At 38.5% G+C, this 21,243-nt stretch overlaps 1 protein-coding gene across 2 annotated transcripts in view; it reads right to left on the bottom strand.

Moving 5' to 3' along the window:
• The window catches only part of RASGEF1A (RasGEF domain family member 1A), a 159,567-nt gene extending 138,324 nt beyond the window's left edge, over positions 1-21,243 (bottom strand). For both annotated transcript variants that reach the window (XM_027649500.1, XM_027649502.1), the window contains exon 1: positions 20,726-21,243. The gene's annotated coding sequence lies outside the window, so the exon portion shown is untranslated. The remainder of the gene's footprint in view (positions 1-20,725) is intronic.

Raw genomic sequence — 21,243 nt, 5'->3', positions numbered from 1 at the left:
TCTCATATAAATAAATAGCTGAAAGGAATACAGTGACATGGATGAAGAAAAACAAACAACTCCCCCATATATTAAGTGAATGCATTGATTTATATCCATTGTGATTGAGAGTAGTTTAATCTATCTAACACTGTCTAAAAATGGGGCAGGCTCTGAATATTTAAAAAAGAAAAAAAAAATCTCTTGAAATAGGTTAGTCTAGTTGCAATTGCTACCCACACTTGGGTGCAATGAAGAAATGGGAAATTATGTACACATGGCTTCACAGTGAAGATGCTAGAAAATTGCCAACTCTGACATCAAGTGAGAGGAAGATGGTGATTAACACCACATGTCATACTGAAAGGGTAGTTTTGCATTCAGGATGAATCACAGGACAACAATGTGTAACTTGCCTTTTACCCACTGAGTAAAAGAGATGAAAGGAGATAAAGAAAGTGAAAAGAAAAGCTGATAAATACTGCAAGGGCAGAAAATAGCCTCTAAACTTTTGAGGAGTGAAAAGGACAGAATTTTCCTAGTTTTTACTCCTTACTGACATAGGGTGAAGACTTGTAGCGTTCATTTGGTTTAGTCTTGAAACTCGTCAGTTTTCCCTGAAATAAAATGAATAAATGAAAAAAAAATGAAAAAATGTTGTTCTCTTGAGAAAGAAGTAAAGATGGCCTGGGTAATATATTCATCATAAACACTCTATTTTGTAATGAGGTTTCTGTACTAAGACAATTTTGATAAGACAGCATTGTAATTTTATTTTTTTCTTCACAAATATGGTAGTATTTCCTCTCCAGGTAGAAGCCTTTATACATTGCAAAAGTAAATGAATATGTCTCCATATGCATCTGAAAGAGTTACATGTAAATCCTTCCTCTCCCTTTATATATGCACCCTCTCCTCTTTGACTGAATTATTCATTGATCTTTCCTATGCACGGATTGTTTTTCTATAAATATCTCTGGGTTATTTTTGGCAGGTCCTAGGATCATAGGAGAAATCACATTGGAAGGGATCTCAGAAGGTCTTTAGTTCAACCTCCTGTTCAACATAGAGTCAACTGTGAGAACAAACCAGGTTGCTCAGAGCTTTGTCTGATCTGGTCTTGAAAACCTTGAAGGAGGGCAATGGCAAAACTTCTCTGGGCAACCTATTCCACTGCTTGGCCACCTTCATGACAAAAAACTTTCTTTGTACCTGATCTGAAATTCTTTCAGTTTGGGGGTTTTTTTCAAATTATATCCATTGTCTCCCATGAAGTACCACAGTAGAGAGCCTGGCTCCGTCTCCCTGACAGCCTTCTCAAGGAATATTCTTCATCTTAATATTGTTTTTTCACCTTCGGATTCAAAAAGCATCAATCAGGACTTTTCTGACCTGTCTCTGAGTTATGGCTGTTATACCTGCCTCCTGTGTGGAGCAATGACTTTTCCACTGTTTGTTACTTTTAGTGAGCAGGAGTCTTAAATTAAGTCAATAAGCTTTACTGCCTTGTGCCTACTTCTTTTAAACTTTTTTGAAGTTTCTGTCACTTTGCAGGCACTACAACCCCCCCAAAACTACAGACTGAACAAAGGTGTTGCAATAATCTCTGGCCTAGTCTTCTATCTGCATTATCTTCCTTTCTGACCAATGGTTCATGTTGGTCATGTTCATGCTTATGCAGTGGTGCCTGATTTCAGCTTAAAGCTTAGAAAGCAGTATTTGAGTGTGTCAGGCCCATCTTGGGCCTATTTTCATTTGGGCAGTTGCTGTTATTTACTTTTGTGTTAACAGATGAACCTTGCCTAAACTTGTGATGAACTTTGTGTAATAGGGCAAACTCTGGACAAAAAGAGCATTAACTGATAGAAGGGACATTTGTTTTGCTATGTTTCCATGTGAATGAGGGAAATAGTCACAGCCCAACCCCAAAAGTCTTGCCCAATGTGATGCTGGTGGGACTTGAACCCAGGTCTTCAGATAGCGATGCAAATGCTGCAGCCATTCCATGTTGTCCCTGTACCCTTCCCCACCAACCCACCCTACCCCCATACTCAGGCTGCTTCCTGCTGGTGCGCATCAGAATGTTTTCCAGGGTGTAACTGTCATCAGAGTTTTGCCTGTGTGAGAGAGACTGAGACTGGTGGTGTGGTGTAGCTGCCTCTCCTTTCAGCTTCCACTTCTGAATCTTCCCAAATTACTGTGCCGTTTCATGGCTTCCAGTATGGACCTTAATATCACTGTTTAAAAACCTCAGAAAGGAATACCTATTGTATGAAAAATGAGGTAGTATGGCAAAGAATCTAGTGTTTCTATTTTCTCTCCATAAGTATATTATTGCTCTCCTCTTCAAAAGGTCTTGTATTCCGTGCATGTCGAGATAGCAGGAAGCCATGCAACATTGATGATGATTTTCCTTTTCTTAGCATAGAAATAAGAATAGTATAAATTGGGCAGTAGCAATATTCAAATGGTGTAATGTCCTTTAATGATTCTCAGTGGCAAAGGTTAGGGCTGTGCATGATTCAGTAACACGCTGCTTTCCACATACATATCATCAACAAACTATTAAACTGGAGACCAGGATATCTTTTAGGCACATCGGCTAAAATAATGAAATGAAAGGCCTCGCAAGATTAGTAATGGCATAAAGAATCTCTTTTCCTCTGGTTATTCTGACAAAAATTTGTTACTATCTGTCAGCTGTTTGGCTCTTTTTGTTCAATAAACTCGTGGATCTACCTGATGACTAGTGGGCAACTGTCCACACCTTGCAGCTGGCACTCCCTGACAATCAGTCAGTAAGGCCAAGTTTTGTATGGATATAGATGTGCAGTGCTACCCTTATGCTTAAATCCATCCCCTCATGGCTATGATTGATGTAATTTGGCTGTCAGAGCTGTGGAGGCAGCTTGCACTGCTGCTATATTTGTCTCTGCTTTAATGGAGTGGTTCAATTTCCATGGTTGTATTAGCCTGGCCTCTTTCTCAAGCACAATAAAAATTCCTTGAACATGCCACATGTGCACTTTTATTTAATTACCAAAACAGTATTTCTCATATAAATAAAAAAAATATTATTATACTAACTGACTTTTCACGTAGAGTGGGATTTGATGCAGTTTGTAACTAGTAATTAGTTACAAAATTCAAAGGACTTTTTTTTCTTTATTTTTTTTTAATCCTGAAATCTGCCAAAGCTGCCTACTGCTCCAAATCTTTGAGGCATAGTGTAGTGTCATGCAGAGATGCCTATACTTGCTTTACCATCTTAGCAAGATGCTTCTCAAAAGGATTAATGAACCTGGATGGAGGAGTACCTTAAGGCACATCTGTTGATTTACTGGCTGGCATACTTAGGTTAGTTTGGGTATCTCTGCATAGCATTACATTATGTGGCACTGACAGAGCATGGTACATCTAAAGAACTTTTTGTCAGGACAGGCTGTTGGTGCTCTTGTAGTTTAGCTTTGATGTTCTACTAAGTTACTCAATGGATGATACTCTGCTGTAACTTTGAAAATCGGAATATTTAGATCTTGCTTGCAACTCTGGCATGAAGTTGTCTGCACGTGACCAGCCAAGTATGGAAGAAAGAGCAGCCACAGAAAACCCTTTTTAATGCATATATTGAATATGTCTGACTTCCCTTCTCCTTGTAAGATTTCAGACATTTTCCTTACAATTCCAATACATGTAGAGTAAATAAAATTGTCTTGGCTCTCCTCCAAATTGGCCTGCGTACCATCTAGAACTCCTAGAAAACCCAGAGAAAGTGTGGCATATAGTGCATGCCACAGTTAAACTTCAACCATGCAGCAGATAAGCACTGGTAACAAAGGTCTCTCACTTGTCCTATTATGAAGAGAACTCTCCTGAAAACAGACAATTTGGTTTCAAAAAATATTTCTTAGTGTTTTGAAATGGGGATTTGCGTAGAACTCTCCTGAAAACAGACAATTTGGTTTCAAAAAGTATTTCTTAGTGTTTTGAAATGGGGATTTGCCTGTCCCACGTAGGTACCCTGCCCTACTAATTATTGTGGAGCATGTTTTATTATAAATCAAAGTATTAATTCTTGACTGAAAAAAGTTCAACCTTTTCCAATTAAATGCCTTATGAAAAGTGACAATTTCTTTAAACAAATAAAAACTCCACACCTTATAGTAATCCTGGTGAAGAATGCTAGTCTGTGAAAGCTACTGTTAATAAGATGTAAAATCAATATTGCTTAAGCTCACGGACATTTAAGATCCGTTTCATGGTTTTTACACTCTTGGTAGTTTTTAATCCCATATTCTGAATATCACCCCATACTCTGCTCAATATGTATCTATTTAAATTCTCTCTGAAGCATTGTCTCTCTAGGTGAACATTTTTTTTTTCCTTCATGGCAATCCTGAAAATGTATATTGTGGTAGTGTTGAGAGCTGTCAAACTGCTATGGGGTCTGCCTGGTGTAGGTGAAATAAATCTGCTCTATGTGTGTTAGGCTTGTGAGCTATTTTTAAAATGGAAGCTATTCTATAACTGTTTCAGGCATAATTAGAATATATTGGGAGAGAAATCCCTATGGAAATAAGCGCAGAGCATGGTTGGCTGGTGCAGGCTCTCCAAGGTGCTGCCAACCAGAGACATATAAAACATATAAAGAGCTCAGTCAGCTTTAAAGGTAGGTGGAATAAGAGCTGCATATCCCAGCAAGGTGAAGCAGCTTGCAAAGAAATAAAAAATGAGGAAAGTTGCCACAGTGGCTCCTTTGCTATTTGCTGGCAATGAATATTTGCTGCTAAAACTTTCAAAATGTTAAAGCTAATATTTCTAACCCTTTACAGGGACTTGGGAGGCCAATAGGGGAGGGAAGGAGAAAAGTCTTAGAAATCAGTCTTCCCGGTAGCCCCTTTTTATCTTAGTTTTGTAGCATTTGTGTAAAAAGAAGGAGAATGGGCTTAAACAGCTGAACACAAGTTTACCCATGACTTGTTAGCTTTATCGAACCAACCAGATGTGGATGAAAGATGTCCAGTGGAAACGGGATTTATTGCAGAGGTAAAAAAAATTGTAGGTAGGAAGAGTAGTGCCTTCCCCTCTTAATTTAATTTAATTTGCCTGTTGTAAGAATATTCCATGTAATTTTATCTCAGGACTCTGGTGTCTTGCTTAGGTAGGAATGGACAGTGAAGTGGAAATGTGTAATTGTAGCAATCTAAAGTGTTGGCTGCCAGGTGTCATGAGAGTGCACTTCTATTGAACAGTTTTTGACATGGTTAAGAGTTTGCAAGAAAGTAATTTTTTGAGCTACTATAAAAGCTGCGTGAAGTGGAAAGCAAATTTAATGCAGGAGCTAAGTCATTGCTTTGGCTAAGCAGATGAGACATGAATTCAAAATGATATTCAGCCAGCTAAAGTTTGTGGCTTTTTTTTAAGCAAGTGTCTGTACACATACACTGTGGTTGTATTTAAATAGATCCATAAATTTTTAAACATGACATTGTTTGGGAAACTTCATCTGTCTTGTTCGGCTTATAAAAGGCTGAGCAAATGCTTAGATGTTGAGAATAGTTAATCACCTCTTCATGTTTACCATGATCTATGGTTTGTTGTGGCCCTGACTTTTCCCATCTCTTTGAGGTGGGACCTTAGTGTATTTATCCTTAAATTGTGGCCATATTTCAAATTAATATTTTTGACTGATATTTGAAGTGCTTTGAAGGAAGTATGAAGATGGGAGGGACTAGAGAAGTGCAGACTGCTATTGCTATTACACTTCAGCTAAAATTAAAATTTGCTTTCTCTAGAAAGAAAATCTGCCAAAATTAATATTTAATGCAGTGGACTATCAGTAATTTATTCCAGAAATGCATTTGAACCACAAAACCCATGCAATAGAAATGTTCAGGTGTTGAACTCTGCGAAATTTAGCCTTCATAAATCTTTGCTCTTTAAAGGAACCAACAGATTCATCATTAATTTTTGGATGATGTACAGAACATTCTCTCCCCCTTTCCATCTGTCTATGAAGATTATCTTTTTCCTCGCTTTTATTTTTCCCCTTCAGAACAGCAAAATTGCTAAGTAATCCTGAAGACAGGAACTGTATTTATAGCCCCCCAGTTAGCTCACTGAGAGAAGCATTAATGCAAATCAGTTTATGCCTTTTAAAGAATGCTGCAATAATGTGATGCTTTTCTCAAGCATGAAAGATAAGGTATATGAAATTTAGAGGCTCTTAATACAGGTATATCCTCTTAAAAAAAACCCTTTGCTATTATGAAATGAAAAGCATATAATAAGGAAGAACAGTGATGGATTTATTTTAGCTAGTAAGTGTGTATTTGGGGGGGGATATCTAATAAAAACCTGTTAGACTATCCCCAACTCCTGACAATCGCATCGTTTCTGTAAAATCTGTGCTGCTATTTGTTAACATGGTTGCCATGGCAACTAAAAACCTTTATTTCTTCAAGGTAAAATCAGAAGTGCAGTTAGTGTGGAAATGCAGGAACCTACTTTACACATACACAAATGCATGCTTTGTCCCTTATTCCTCATTTCACGATAGAAAATTATTAAAGCTTTTCTCTTAATTTTCTGTTTCATTCTGGCACTGGAAAGGGTGATTGGGAGTACTGAGTGGCAAAATGTGAAAGCCACTGAGGGACTGAGATACTACTACCTGCTGGTCTGCCAGTGATTTCAACAGATGGTTATCAGGCCTCCAAAGAGTCTAACTGGCTTATTATAGCCAATGCACGTGGAACAAGTGCTTAGATAAAGCCAGTAAATACACATTAGCTTGATGACTTGATTTTGTAGCTGTGCTTTTAATGAAAAATATAGGTAAGACAGTATGATTCCATTTGAAAGAGCTGGATTGGAGCTTGCAATCCTTTGCTGGAGTCATAGTACAAATTACTAAAAACACCTCTGGTCAGTCTTGCAGGCTGGCACAACCTGTGTGTTTGCATGGGAAACACCGTGCTGTCCCTGCTATAGGAGTTGTATGGGGAGATCAGCTAATGTTTCCAAAGCATTGTCATGGTTACACAATATTCACAGAATCATATACTGTAGTTTGGGGAAAGGCATGGAAAATTGTAATTATGTGGTAGTACAGTCTTGTTAATGAGTTATATCTGTCAGTTGTAATGAGCACAAAGACTTTTCCCTGTTCGTTTCTATAGGTCTTACCAAGTAATTCATTTGCTGTTGGTAGGGTTTTCTGAGTTTCTAAGTTTTATTGAGCATCCAGTGATAAGAAAAATAACTAAACTGGTCTGCATTTAAAATGTCTTTTTTTTTAAATTATTTTGTTTATTTTTTCTTTTGTTCATTTTCTCACGGTTCTCTAGATGCCTGATGAAGCCATTCACTGTACATGTGTGACACTAGTGACTTTTTAACTTATCAGTGTTCCTTCTAGACCTTCCATTCACTATGATTTGACAGAAGGTGATTCTGGAAAATTTTTCATACTTAATCTTAGTTAAGCTGGTTAGCAAAGCCTGCCTTTTCCATAAAAGTAACCCTTCATTTACGTGTTGTGTAGTCATCACATTTTCAAAAATCTCCATTTTCCTGGTTCGAAACTGCTGTTTTCTACTTCAGGAGCTCCAGAATGTGTGTTCTCAGTGGGCAGCCTAACTTAAAACCAATGAAAACCAATCATCCAAACAAAAACTGTCAGAGAAGCTAATTCTTTGTCTTCGACATATAAGATGCCATCTAGGAAAAAGTAGCAAACATTTAAACACAAACAAAAAACCCACACCCAAAGCTCTGGTCAGTTTTGGTTTTTTTACAAACTTGCAAACACAAGAGGTTAAAGCTCTGATCTTGAAAGAGTTTATGGGCTTGTGCAGACCATATAGGGAAAATTATTCTGAATCTAAAACTGGAATTAAAAGAACTTATTCACTATAAAGTTATTGTAAGATTTGAAGGACAGGCACCTTCAAACGAGTCTCGGCGCAAAGGTGCTGCATGAGATGACAAAAAGAAATTCTCCCGCAGAGAATGACTTTCAGAGATTCACTGGATTCATGTAGTTACTGTTTGCAGTATGAACAGGGGCACAGAAGCTGCTTTTGTTGATTTACACAATGAGATTATAGAATGTAGCTAGCTTATAGAAAGGCAGCAGACCCAGGCACCCACAGAGTATTATTTGTTGAGCATGATACTGAAACAGAACTTCTTACAAGCCCTTATTCAGTTCCACAGTTCCTTGTAGGGTTAGGCACAGGTTCACACATATCTTGCAACATTTGCTGGCTGCTTGTGGGATAGGATTGCTTGTAACTCTCCACAACCCAGTCAGTGGCCTATACAACAGATAATATTTTTATTTTTGTCATCCTTGGATTTTGTGTTGTTTCAGTTCAGTTTCTCTGAACTATGTTATGTATAGGGAGAGCAAACAGTCTACAGGAGCCAATAAAATGGCACCCTGTGTCTCCAAATTAGCAAGCAACAAGAGTTTGATTCAAATTGATATTGGATTTAGTAAGTCAGAGAGTTCTTACCTAGCACAATCTATAAAATTAATCAGCCACAAAATACCACATGCAGATTGGCAAGCTCTTCATCCAAGAAGTTTCTGAAAATAAGCACAACTGGCACTTCAGATCCCCAGCACGTATGAGAACAATCTACTTCACAGCAGTTGTGACAAAACAGCATGCATTTTATCAATTCATTACTCATTAAGACTGCCACATGTGCCATAAATGCCCATACATACAGTGCCATTCCTGGCATGCTCCTTCATTGCATGGATTGGTTATGGCATCCATTGTCACTCAGTGTCCCCTCTATAAGTAATTCCTTGTTTCTGGTTTCACATATGCTATTTGAAGCACAGCAGGGTATAAGCCTCCACAGGAAGTTTGCTGTGAAAGCTTAAAGGCATCAGTATTGCAAGTCCTCATTGTATCACCCCTGGAGAACCTTAAGGGAAATAATGAGATTATTCATTTGGATCTGAAGTTGTATGGTAAAACCTCAAAAGCTGTGGCTGGATAGGGGAGTTCCTACATCCTAGTAGAAACCTGGCTGGGAATTAAGTTCCTAGTCAGTGATCATAGGAAAAGAAGGTACATGTTTCTCTAGTTGCAAAAAGCCAGATCTCTTCAAAGCACTGTTTGGTATCTCATTAGTGCTTCCCACACTGGCATTCATTAACCTTCTTCTGATGTGCTGCACAAGCTCTGCAGAATGAAGCAGTCATGCTCCTTTCAATTTACAGTTCCAGCTAAACATTCTTCCAAATAGTATTAAAAATCTCCATCCTATGTTGCTCCAGGCCAGTAGCCCAGGAGCTTGTTTCACAACCTGTTCTTTATAAACTATGAACTAGTATCAGTGTTAGATGGCTGAGGGAAGGTAATTTATAAGCTTTTATACTGGATAGGGCTTTCTTTTGCCATACCGTGATGCTGAAGGAATTGACCAAATTTTTTGTCAAAGTCTTTGATAGTTTCAGGCTGGATTATTTCATGCTGAGCTTCTGGAGTAACTGTGCCTGCAAACCAAGGAAATCTTACTTTTCACTAGCTGTCCTATTCCCCAGGTACACAAGGAAATTCTGTCCCAGGGTTGTCTAAGTCTGGCTTATAACCTTCTTGGCAGCTTCCAATATCCTTACATGTCACTTCATTCCACAAAAGGGCTTTGCAGGACCTTTTGTGCAGTAGGTGCTTCTCTGCACATTGTTCTGGATTTCTGCATAGATCCTGCAGTCAGCAGGATCTTCCTCAGTCAGTCCTTGCACCCAGCCCTCTGGAGAGGGATCCACAGGGGATGTGACCTTAGTGAGACTGAATGGTGGGGTAGGTAGGTATACAGTTTACTACCATTCAGAATTATACTTACTGTAGGTCAAAAAAGTTTATAATAAAATATTTTTAAATAGTCCTACAATGCTGATAAGGTAGTAATGGGCATTGTTTTTTGTGTAGCCTTCTTTCTCATTGCTCCAGTCTGGTTGTTTTGCTCAGGTGATTCTGTAATACAAGGTCAGTTCATTCATTACTAGAAAACAATGTTTCTTTCTCCCCAGAGTTTAATTTCTAAGCCTCAGAGATGCTGCATTGTAAGGCAATAAATGGTTAGAATTGATTTTTGAAAGTTATTGTTTAAGATCATTGTTCAGTATGTTTCAAGGTTGCTACATCACACTTTTTTATAATTACTATCTCCACCAATTTATTTTGTATGATTGGGTGATTTGAACTACGTTATAATTTTGTGTGTTGTTCTTTTTTCTGTTCTTAGTTTTACACCCCCCCCCCCCAAGTAGTTTCATCAGACAATCTAATTGAGAAATCAATTACAGTAGATAACTAAGTCTTATACTGAATGCCATGTAAGTATAGAGTATAATCATTTGTCTAAATAGTGCTGCATGTTTTGACTTGAAACAATTTGTCCCTCATAGTTAATTTATAAGTTTCAGTTGTGTTTGGACTTCAGATGAGTGTTGGTAAGAGGAAGGAGGTGATCACTGTGCAAGCTTGTGGCACTACTTGGTGACTTCCAGCAAGATATATCATTACCCTCAAGAATTTGTGATTAAAAATTACTCCTCCTCTTTTCAGTTTCGGTCAGCAGAACATTGAATCTAATTTTATACCAGTGCTGACCTAATTTAAGGAAACTGAGTTCCTGTGGGTCCTGTATTACTCCCTAGCCTATTTTCTGTGAGCCCCTCTTACAAGGAAATATGGGGCTTGCCTTGAAGTCTAAAAAACTTAACCAAAGGCAAAACTTACAGCTGTTTTCATGTAGGCTCTTGTTACTTGCACGAGATGTACCCTGCTGTAACCTTTCTTTTAAGGTTTTCTTTAGGTAGTGGTTATTCTGATTTATTGCTGCTTATGGACACAGTAAAAGATGGAGCACAAAAGGAAATCAAATTACCTGAATTCCTTTCAACTAAATACATTTCTCAATCACTCTTATTTCAACTGCTAGCATTCAAGTCTGCTTGAGTATGTCTCATTATGATGTGAAAGTTTAGGTCCATAAATAATAAATTGAATGTATCATAGCTAACCAAACAAATAGTTTCTAGGAAGAGCAAGTGATTTCACTCACTTAGATCCTTATTTATTGCACAAACATTTATACAAATTGGAGATAGGGGGAGCATTATCTTCAACCATTTCTTTTGGATCACAGACAATCCCTTCTTTTCTTAATACAGTGATGATTCTTACAGAAATAGCTAGAGAACAGAGTGAGCTTACAGAAAGTGCTCCTTTCATGGAAGCTAAGCACACCATGCCTGCTTCCCTTTGACACAGCAACATGCCATTGTTTGGTTATTGCTTACATGCTTTTCCTATTTTAATGTACCTGAGTTGTTGCTCTTGAATAGTATCCATTGTCTGTGATAAACTGTGAATAGGGGATGATGGAATGGTGGCTTCCTGGAAAGGAGCAGAATTAATCTTCAGAATTCCCCATCCCTTATAAAAGGCCTTCTGACCATTTGAAAACTGACAACTGGCTTGGAAAAAAGCCCTGTTGGATTGTCCATTTAAGGACATTTTTAGGCTGGAAGCTTTTACACTAGTTACAAATATATTGATTTTTAAAAAGAAATTATTGACCTTTAAAACCCTGGAGTCAGCTGCTGCCTGGCTTATTGGAGACATTTGGTTATTTATATTCAGAGAGCTGGCAGTTTTGATTCAGACCCTAAGCAGTGATCAGAAGTGAGAGGTAGTGATTAAAACACTGTATTTACATGAAATATAATTACACAAGGTTGACTGCAGAAGGCTGAGACACCACTTACAGGACATCAGTCTTTATTCCAGGGTGGGGACCTTAAACCTAATTTCCTCTCTTCTTCAACCCCCTCTCTGGAACAATTCTCACACTATCTGCAATTTGAAAAAGTTAGTTTATTCTTCTCTTCTGTGCCTTTCCCCCTTGTGCTGTCACAACAGTAGTAACATTTTAGTAACATTAGGCACTATTGTCTAAGCAGTTTAGTACTCGCAGGCACATGTGCAATGTAGGTTTCTTATGGAGGGACAAATGTATGTACCACTAATTGTCATATTTACCCGAGGACGACTGGGCTATCTCTTCTGTGCCTTGTTGTATTTACATTTTCAGCTCAGATAATAAATTGTTTCCTAAGTTCAGGCAGAGGACCAATTTTCTGGCTGTCAAAAAATATCAAGAAGCAGTATATGAATGGGATATTAGTCACTGTGAGTTAACAACAAAGATCTGAGATTGGATGTTATTTAGTGACTATATCTTGATGATAGATTAAACAGTACATATTGGATTGCTTTCCTGTTGATTTTTCTTCTGGTTTTCCTTACTTTAAATGCTCAGCTAGTATCACAGAATTTTTCATCCCCAGCAGGTTAACTGGCCTAGAAGGCTTGGCTCTGGCAATCTAAGATGTTCAATGAAAAGAGGTTGTAATGATTTAGCATGACTCTGAGTCACAACAGGTGAAAATCAAATCCCCACTTAGTACTACAACTTTCAATTTTTATATCAGTGATATACTAGCACCCACATTTCTTCCCTTCAGTATTTCTTTCTTCAGCAGACTGCAATTCTGTATAACTACTATAACTAAATAGTATAACCACTATTTCAGTACTTTTAAGATGTTTGCACCATGTTTCTCGTGTTTCAGTGGTTGTTCCTTGGTCCTTTTCTTTCTTTTGTGCATCACAGAAATCACTATCCTATACCTCCACGATCTACAAACTCTGCTCCTTCTGGACACCCTTCTGTATTGGCAGTAGGAGACTAAAATGCAGTGTGGTTTCTGCTGTCTTGACAGTTTATGGATACTGAACTGTCCAACAGAAGGATCAGAATTCATGATTCCTAACCCACTGTCACAGAGAAAATCCATTTGTCCTGCAGTGCTTCAGAATGTGATTGACAGGACGATGAAAGATGTTGAATTGATTTTTGTAATGTGCAATAAACTAATGTGAGAGTGACAACCATCTTTTGCTATGGTACCAGTTCTCTAACAGCATCAGCCTCCATGCCCTACCCCCTTGGTCCCACCAGCAGGCATTATCCCTGCATCCATTCCGTAAGGACTATTAGCTGAAGGTGCCTTGTCAGAAGCTTTGGATCTAAAGACATATGTTCTAGTTCCTGCCCTCAGTAATGGACCATAGGACAGCCTTGGCCAAAGGCTGGACTCAATGATCTTGGAGGTCTTTTCTAACCTTAAAGATTCTGTGATTCTATGATTAGTATTTGTTTTTCTTTTTTTTTATTTTATTAATTTGTGTCTTAATCCTTATTTCTTCGCTGATTCTTCCCTAAATCCACTGTAAGTGTTGGAAATGTTGAGAGTAAAGGAGGGGAGAAAATACTTTTTTCTTCTCTTTTCCTTCCCTCATTTCTTTTCTTCATTTTGCAGTGTCTGTTGCTTCCTTTCTGCCTCAGCTCTGTTCATTTTATTCATTAGCAGAAGCAATGCTACAAACATTTTCCAGGCAGCTATAGGGAGTGCAGAGAATGGCTGAGGGAGCTGAGGAATTTTCTCTGTCTGTAAATCCTACTATAATGCTGCACAGGGTTGTCTCTCCTCATCCTGTTCTTTCCTACTGTGCAAAAGATGTCCTTTCATTTTTTTTTTAACCTTTTATGGTATGTGTGCATTTGGCTCTAAAGAACTTTATACATTTCCTTTGCAAGAAATTGCACAGAGTGAATATTTAAATTTACATTTACCTTTTGAGGTGCAGCACTGATAAGCTTTTGGTTAGTGCTAAACCTAGAAGAAGGAAAATATGCTGAGGAAAAAGTACATTATTCAGGCAGGAAAACCCAAAAATTAATAGTATGATGTTGTTGTAATTTTCCTGAGACTTCTGAAATTATAAGTTTGGAGTTCTTTAATAGCAAGTTGTAGAAGTGCCTGTCATCTGTGTTGAATTCTAGCTCACGTCCTCTAATCACTTTCCCTTTCTTTTTTAAGTTTCTCATAGCTTTCTGTGAGAAATACATTTTGAGATTAAATTGCTGGGCTTACCCAGGATGAATGTGTTGCCAGGTAGGGGGCTTTAGGTTAGCTGGTTTGAGCAGACAGGAATGATCCCACTGTGTTGTGATCAGCAATTGTAAGGTCCTGCACTTGCAGCCTGTATTATCATTTTTGAGATCTGAAACTATTTTTATAATAATGGACTTATCTATACAAGATACTAGGTTTGACACAGGAAAAATTGGATGAAATGACAGGGTTGCTGTGGTATGCTGGAAGTCAGACTCAGTTATTCAGTGGTCCCATTTGACTTTAATATTTATGGATCTTTCTGTTAGTTTTTTCTTTTTTTTTTCATCAAATATCAAACTTCATCGAAAGCAGAAACGTCCAACTTAATTATTTTCAACTCCTGAGGTTTCAAACCCATTAAACAGCAGAGAAGCTCAGTAATTGTTTTATTACTAATATTGAAAGTGTAATAATACTAGTGGCAACAGAGGGCAATGAGCAAAACAATGAGAAAAATGTAAATAGCATCATTAAAGCTGTTTCACAAAAGATAAACACCAATGCCAGGGTAGTATTTCAGACCACAGATAATTAGTTTAATTAACTCTTTCTTTCATTTCCCTGGTGCAGGAACTAGCCATAGCAGTATTAGGCTTTCTTAGAAGTGCAAAGCTTTCTGCATTACTTCCTCTCCTCTCACATCAGTTACCAGCTGTAATGAAGTTAACAAATGTAACATAATAGATGCTTTCTGCAGTTCTTGGTAACATCGAGGTTGTCTTTTTTTAGTTGTGTCCTGGCCCAGTTCTGTTCCATTCTGGCCTCCAAGAGCAGTAGATTGGATATTCACAGTTCCTGGTCCCTCCTGGCAGGATATGGCATTGCTCTGCTGCACACCACTGCAGTGGTATCCCCCAGAAGAAAGCCTGAACTGTGTCCTGGCATGGCAGGGTCCTGTGTGTTTCATGACCTCAGCTGTGTCCTGGGGTTTATGGGATAAAATCTTGTTTACTCTATATTCGGTATATTAGACACGGTATAGTAGTGGTTGTAAAATTGTGAGCATGTAGTTGTAAGCAAAGCAGAACTAGTAGATGTTTAGAAACTGAGAAAAGGCAAGTCTGCTCAAAGCTTACATGTTCTTTTCTGTTCATGTGAGGATGCCTATTTAAATTTATTATTTCTTCTAGAACCTTGACTCAAAGATGATCAGATGTGATTTGTGAAGCTGTGGTTGTGTTTCTGTTTTGAGGGTGTGTTTTTACTTCTTCAGCATCTGGGACTTTTATGGTGTCATACATGTACATGTATGTAAACACAACACACATTTTCATATGATTTTTGAGTGGTTTATCTTTTTAAATTACATGACAGAACTTGTAATGTTTAGGACCTAGAAAAAAGCTGGAGTCTTTTTGTTGTAAAAGATGGAAAGAAGTCTTTAACAGAGAGTTACAGATCTCATTTTCTGTTACCACACACTTGGTGCTCTTGTACATCTTGATGCATTGATCTTGTCCCATAAAACTCCAGTATCTCTGCAACATGCAAATTCATAATTTGCTATATGGTTTCAAGTACTGGGTAGCTCTGGGCTTCCTTTATAAATCACAAATCTCAATAATTTTGTTAGTAAAACTTGCTCATGGGTGGCTTTTACACTGGTTGTTTCACCGTATGGATCATGGCATTGTCCTCTGGGTAAACCACAAATCACTTGGATGATACACACTTTGCTAAATGTTGCCCAGCGTTGCTGGTGCCCTTAGGAATAAGAACATTTTTCTCAAACACACACCACTAACACAAAAGGGTTGGGAAAGACATGAGGAGAAATAGGAAGGAAAAGCTGCATAGACCTTGCTGAATATAATCAAAAATACAGATTATATCTAACATCCATTTCAGATGTGTCACAGTGGAAGTGCTCTAGAGAACGTACTCTTTGCTCTCAGAGGTGTTTCCCTTTGAACAATTGTTCGTTTATGCACACAGATTGTCTTTAACACAGCATTCCTAAACTAGCCAACAACTCAGTTATGAAATTGCCTCAAAACCTAAAGAGAATGCATGTCTAGCATACTTAGTTGCTTCATAATTTTGGAAGTTTAAATTAAAATCAAAGGAAAACAAACAAGCAAGCTGATGTTGAGTGAAAAGACTTTTCACATGTAAATGAAATGAATAAGGAAAATGTATTTTCCTGTTGTTTTAGTTGTTGAAAGACATCAGTTTTCACAAATCCAAATTATATGACAAAGCTCAAAAGTATCAGAAAAGCTGCTTTGTGGTGAAGACAGTATTGTTTTTATTTTGTTTGAGCAAGAAAGAACTAAAATGGTGCTTTGGAAACTGCATCGTCTGTGTTTTAGTTCAGAGAAAATACGGAGCACTGTTTGGATTAAACAAATACAGAAATAATACAGATTTTTATGGAAAATAAATTAGTCCTAACAAAAATAATTAAATAGAAACTTAAAATTCCTGATTTTATTGTAAAGAAGAGTCTGTTAAAACTCAGTTGTGATTGGAATTGGGCATAATACCCTGTATTTATTTAATTAGGTTATACTATTTTCACACATATATCCTGAGATACACTACACACTTATTGTATTAATCCTTTATGGTTCAGTTGGATGTACTCTTCACTGGTGTAGATGGCTGAAGGTTCAAATTCTATTGGACTGAAAATACTACAGGAGTGTGGTTAAGTTGAGCAAGGCAAAAATTGAAGACAAAGAAAGCAGTAACACTTCTCCAACAAATATATTCATCTCTAAATTACAAGGTGTTTGAAAGATATCAGGAAAATTTTTTCACCCAGATGGTGGTTGGACACTGGAACAGGCTCCCCAGGGCAGTGGCACAGCACCAAGCCTGGCAGAGTTCAAGAAAAGCATTTAGACAACCCTTTCAGGCACATGGTGTGATTTCTGGAGTGTCTTGTGCAGGGCCAGGAGTTGGACTCGATGATCCTTATGGGTCTCTTCCAACTCAGCATATTCTGATACCATGGTTCTAAGATTTCTTTATTTTGATGAAAGAAAAATGCTCTCCTCAAAAGGTAATGCCTAATCATGAGGGTTGGACGCCTGTTTTGCATCATGTACATGCCTTACATTCATCCTTATGAACATCCTCAGTCTTAGACTAAGATTAGATTTGATCTTAACTGATCAGACTATGTCACAAGAAGTTTCTGGAAAGCAATATAGCAACTGTGAAAATGTCCTCAGTTCTAAAAATAGGGCCTATGTAAAGTTCAATTTGAAGTACCATATTAATGACGATTAATAGATCTCTTCAAACTGTTACTTGTAGGTACAGCTTGCTTACCTTATAACAAAGTACTGTGCAGTGGGAAGGAGGGCATCTTGACTCTGTTCAGGGTGCAATGAATAGATCTACACCTGCTTGAGTTACAGTGACATTAATAGTGAACTATGAAAGTGGCTAAGTGTGCTTGTTGCAATGGAGAATGAAACTTTATCTGTTTTTGCAAGCCCATATGGAGAATATGGTTTATTGAGTAGTTGGGATGAATTTTTATACCTTTGTAGAAGTTGTTATCAAAAACTGGTATGTTCCTGATGTGTAAACCTTGTTGATTTGTTTAGAGCTCTTCATCTTTGGATGAGATTTTATACTCCAATGAAATATAGAGAAATAGTGGAGAACTGAAGTGAAGCAGCTTCTATTTAAGCTGATTTTTTGAGCTGAAGGGCTTGGCTGAACATTTGTCTTTTCTGAATAAAATCAGTTATAAGACTAAATCCACTTAACTAACCACAGCAACACTTCTGCCTCTCCTGCCTTCAGTTTGTGGAGGTGAAACACCAAGAGGGACGTGAAACTCAGAACTGAGGGGATTCCTGGCCACCCATCAAAGCAGCTGCCTGACTCCACTTAGCTGGTTTGTGGCTGGTTTAATCTTTTTAGGCACAATCAGAGCTCCAGAGTTGAGCATCTGTGTCTTAGGGGTGTTTCATACCAATTCCAGTATAGCAGCTATGCGTCTTATTGCCCCTTGAACATTTCACATGGATAGTGGATTCTCCATTTGGAGTAAAATTTGGAGGTAGGACAGTAGATAGCAGTAGGTGCTAGCTGCTCTTTGCAGCCCACTAATTTTCCTCTTGCTGTTCTCCTAGCTTACTGGTAAATTAATGCCCCAAGAGCCCTCGATCACAGCGAAATAGCATTGGAAGTGCTTGTTTGTTTATTTTGGTGAAAATATTACACCAGAAATTAAACTTCACAGAAAGACCAGTGATAACCCCATGCAACTTATATAAGTCTTATCACCTGGACCATGGTCTGGCCATTTTTCTATCGGTGATATTAAATGCCATACGTTTCCTTAATAATTCATGTTGCAACAAAGAAGCCTCAAATTAAAGCATGTGTTTGTGCTTTACAAACAGCCCCTTGCACATGTGCTGACTTTGCAGCTGCTTCCTGCAGTCTTTGACTTCTGTAATTAGAACAACCGGTCAGCCCAGCTAATGATATTAAACTGGCTGGTCTAGAATGTCATTTATCTCAAGGGTTTAATTTGCTGAATACAGGGCAGCACAATACAAGGTTTGCATGTGTGATGGATGTAACTTGATTTTTTTAGCTCTTGTTGCTAAGCTACAATAAACTGTTATCACAGTAAATTGTCTGCATTTAAATGGACTAGATTCCACCTGAAAGGAGACACACACACGTGAAAACTGATAATATACTGATGTCTCAAAAGAAAGGAAAATAGCACAGAAAAACCCAACTTGTGAACAGGTTAATTTTCTATTCTAGACATTAGCCAGACAGGCTCAAAAATAGCTGTTTAGACCCCAGACCCCCAGAGACTATGACATGTGCTACAGTAGCAAGTGACTAAGGGCTTGCAAACAATAAATAGCTGCTAATTTAAAAGTAAGTAGCATGACTATTATCAACTGCTTAAAGACAGAATGACAATGACCTGTTGTCTGAATTGTACTTTAGAATTACTTTCCCTGGAAATAATCTGATAACTTCACAGTCAGGTATCATATCTAAATGCTAAGAAAAAGAAGTAGATTATAAAAAAAAATGTACTAAAGTCTCTGCAGTTGTCCAAATGGTTAAAAATAAAGCATAATGACGGTAAATGCTTTCCACTTTTACAAGTGGAAAAATGTACCATGTTCTGATGGAAAATTATGTAGAGTCCATGCTGACACATCAAGCTGTTGTCCTACCTCTTCCTGAAGCTCTGTACCTAAGTCCTGTAAATTCTCTGAAATAAGAATCTTTTTTCCCTTTATCTATTTTAAAGATTGCATAGATGAGCAGTAACTAAGGGGAGTGTTTACTGGTGCCATGTTGGAGTTCATTCTAAAAATATTCATACTGGGTCAAGAGACTGTGGTCTTGATGACTACCTGGAAGCTCAATGGTGTTTGGTGTCAACTGCTGATACCTGTTTGTTCATGTCTGTAGATGTTATCAATGTGGGACCTGTCATCTTCTTTGAGCAGAGATTCCTTTTCATGGCAGTAATGTCACGGCAGTTTTTTGTGGGTTTAAAAGTCAACTCTTAATAAGCCTATTGCTAATACACAGCAGGTCTGAACAAATAGAATGTGTAAGGTATTGCAGAAAAATACCATATTATGTATAAGAAACACAGTTACAATTCAGTTACAATTGTGACACTTTCCACAGTACAGAGAACATGTAAACCAAACCAAATGTCTTCCACTGCAGTTACACCATTAAAGATCCAAAGGTAAGACTGAGATTCTGCAATGTACCCTAGCTAGTCTGTTATTCTGTTTATAGATTTAGAAAAGCATGCTGCTGGGTTAATTTTAAAGGTGTCACCCTCTGAAGTAAGCCATTTGGTAAAAAGCACTGGATTGACAGAAATGAAGCTGTAGACATTCAGTGAAAGCTTTTCATTAAAATCACAACTAAAAACCATCAACCCGCCCCAGCAGAAACCTGCTTAGATAACTCTGCTAGAAATACTGTACCTCCTCAGAAAATGGAAGAAGAGCATTTTGCCAGGATTTCAGAATGGGGAGAAGCAGCTTCTCCCTTTACTTTAAATTGCTATGCCAGAGACATTAAGTGTCCTTGCAAAAACCCTCCTGCAACGCTGAATTTTTGATTCACAGCAGAAAAAATAGAGAGGAATGCAGACAGAATATGTAGTGCAGCACTGCCTGTGCTTCAGCAGACTTGTTCTGGTGGTTTCAGTGAGCACTACTTTTGAAAAGCCTGAAAATGGATCGTATCTATATGATCCTGTGAGAACCCCTCGGAGAGAGGGGAAATGACAGGGAAGCGTTTCTGTGCACTGTGGAATTCCAACTCATTAAAGTGATGAAACAACTGCTGTGGGAATGAATCCACACGGAGTCCATGACAGACGCCTGGTATGCTACATTCCCAGCAGCAGAACACAAAAGGCTGATCATTTAGCAATATTGAGAAGCTTCTTGTATCCACAGGAGCAGGTGGTAGTACAGCAGTAAAAGTTGCATTAAGGGGACAAAATGCAGTCACTGGGATGTATTTTGACCTGCTGTCTCTCCCCCCGGGTGCAGCTGGGTGGTACACACAGGGTTAACACCAGAAGGACACACTGATGGCATGTAATGCCAGGTGTTCAGACACCCACCGAATTAGTTACAGTACCAGCTTTTGTACACAGCTTGGCACCCTCAGAGTGTCGGGTGGCATTAGGGTAAAAAAGACTTTTAAATCTCTTACCTTGGTCTAGTCCAGTGTAGCTTTTTGGTTGTTCTCCGTCCACTATCAGAAAAAGAGAAATTAATGCCAGATTCCAGTGAGTCATCCTAAATGACAGAGTAGGCTCACTCTTCGCACCGGCTGCTGGCTGCCTCCGCTGTGTGACAGCTGCCGGCTGGCTGGGGAACAAGCGTGTCCCATTCTGCAGCCTGCGGCAGGGGGAGAGGGGAAGGCAGCACCGGGGAGAGGAGGTGGGAGAGAAAGCCGGAGAGAAGGACCAAAAGAGAGAGAGGAGAGAGGCAGAAGCAGGAATATACCATGTGGCTGCGTGCTCCCCTTCTCTGCCTGGTGCTCAGCCTCGCAGTGCGCTGCCGAAAAGTTACTTTTTAATATGTGATGCACTCTTCGATTTTAGAGCCTCCCTGCTCCTGTCCTCTTTTCAGTCTGTGCTCGGAGGAACTTCTGGGCATTTCGGCAATTACATTATCATCTCCCTCTTTTGGAGCCTGGCACGGATGCTGTATGCGGAATGTGTTCAG

This window comes from Corapipo altera, unplaced genomic scaffold (genome assembly GCF_003945725.1).
Source record: "Corapipo altera isolate COAL_440 unplaced genomic scaffold, ASM394572v1 53, whole genome shotgun sequence".
Taxonomy (NCBI): domain Eukaryota; kingdom Metazoa; phylum Chordata; class Aves; order Passeriformes; family Pipridae; genus Corapipo; species Corapipo altera.
The sequence above is the reverse complement of the archived record's forward strand: the minus strand, read 5'-3'. Positions and strand labels throughout refer to the sequence as shown.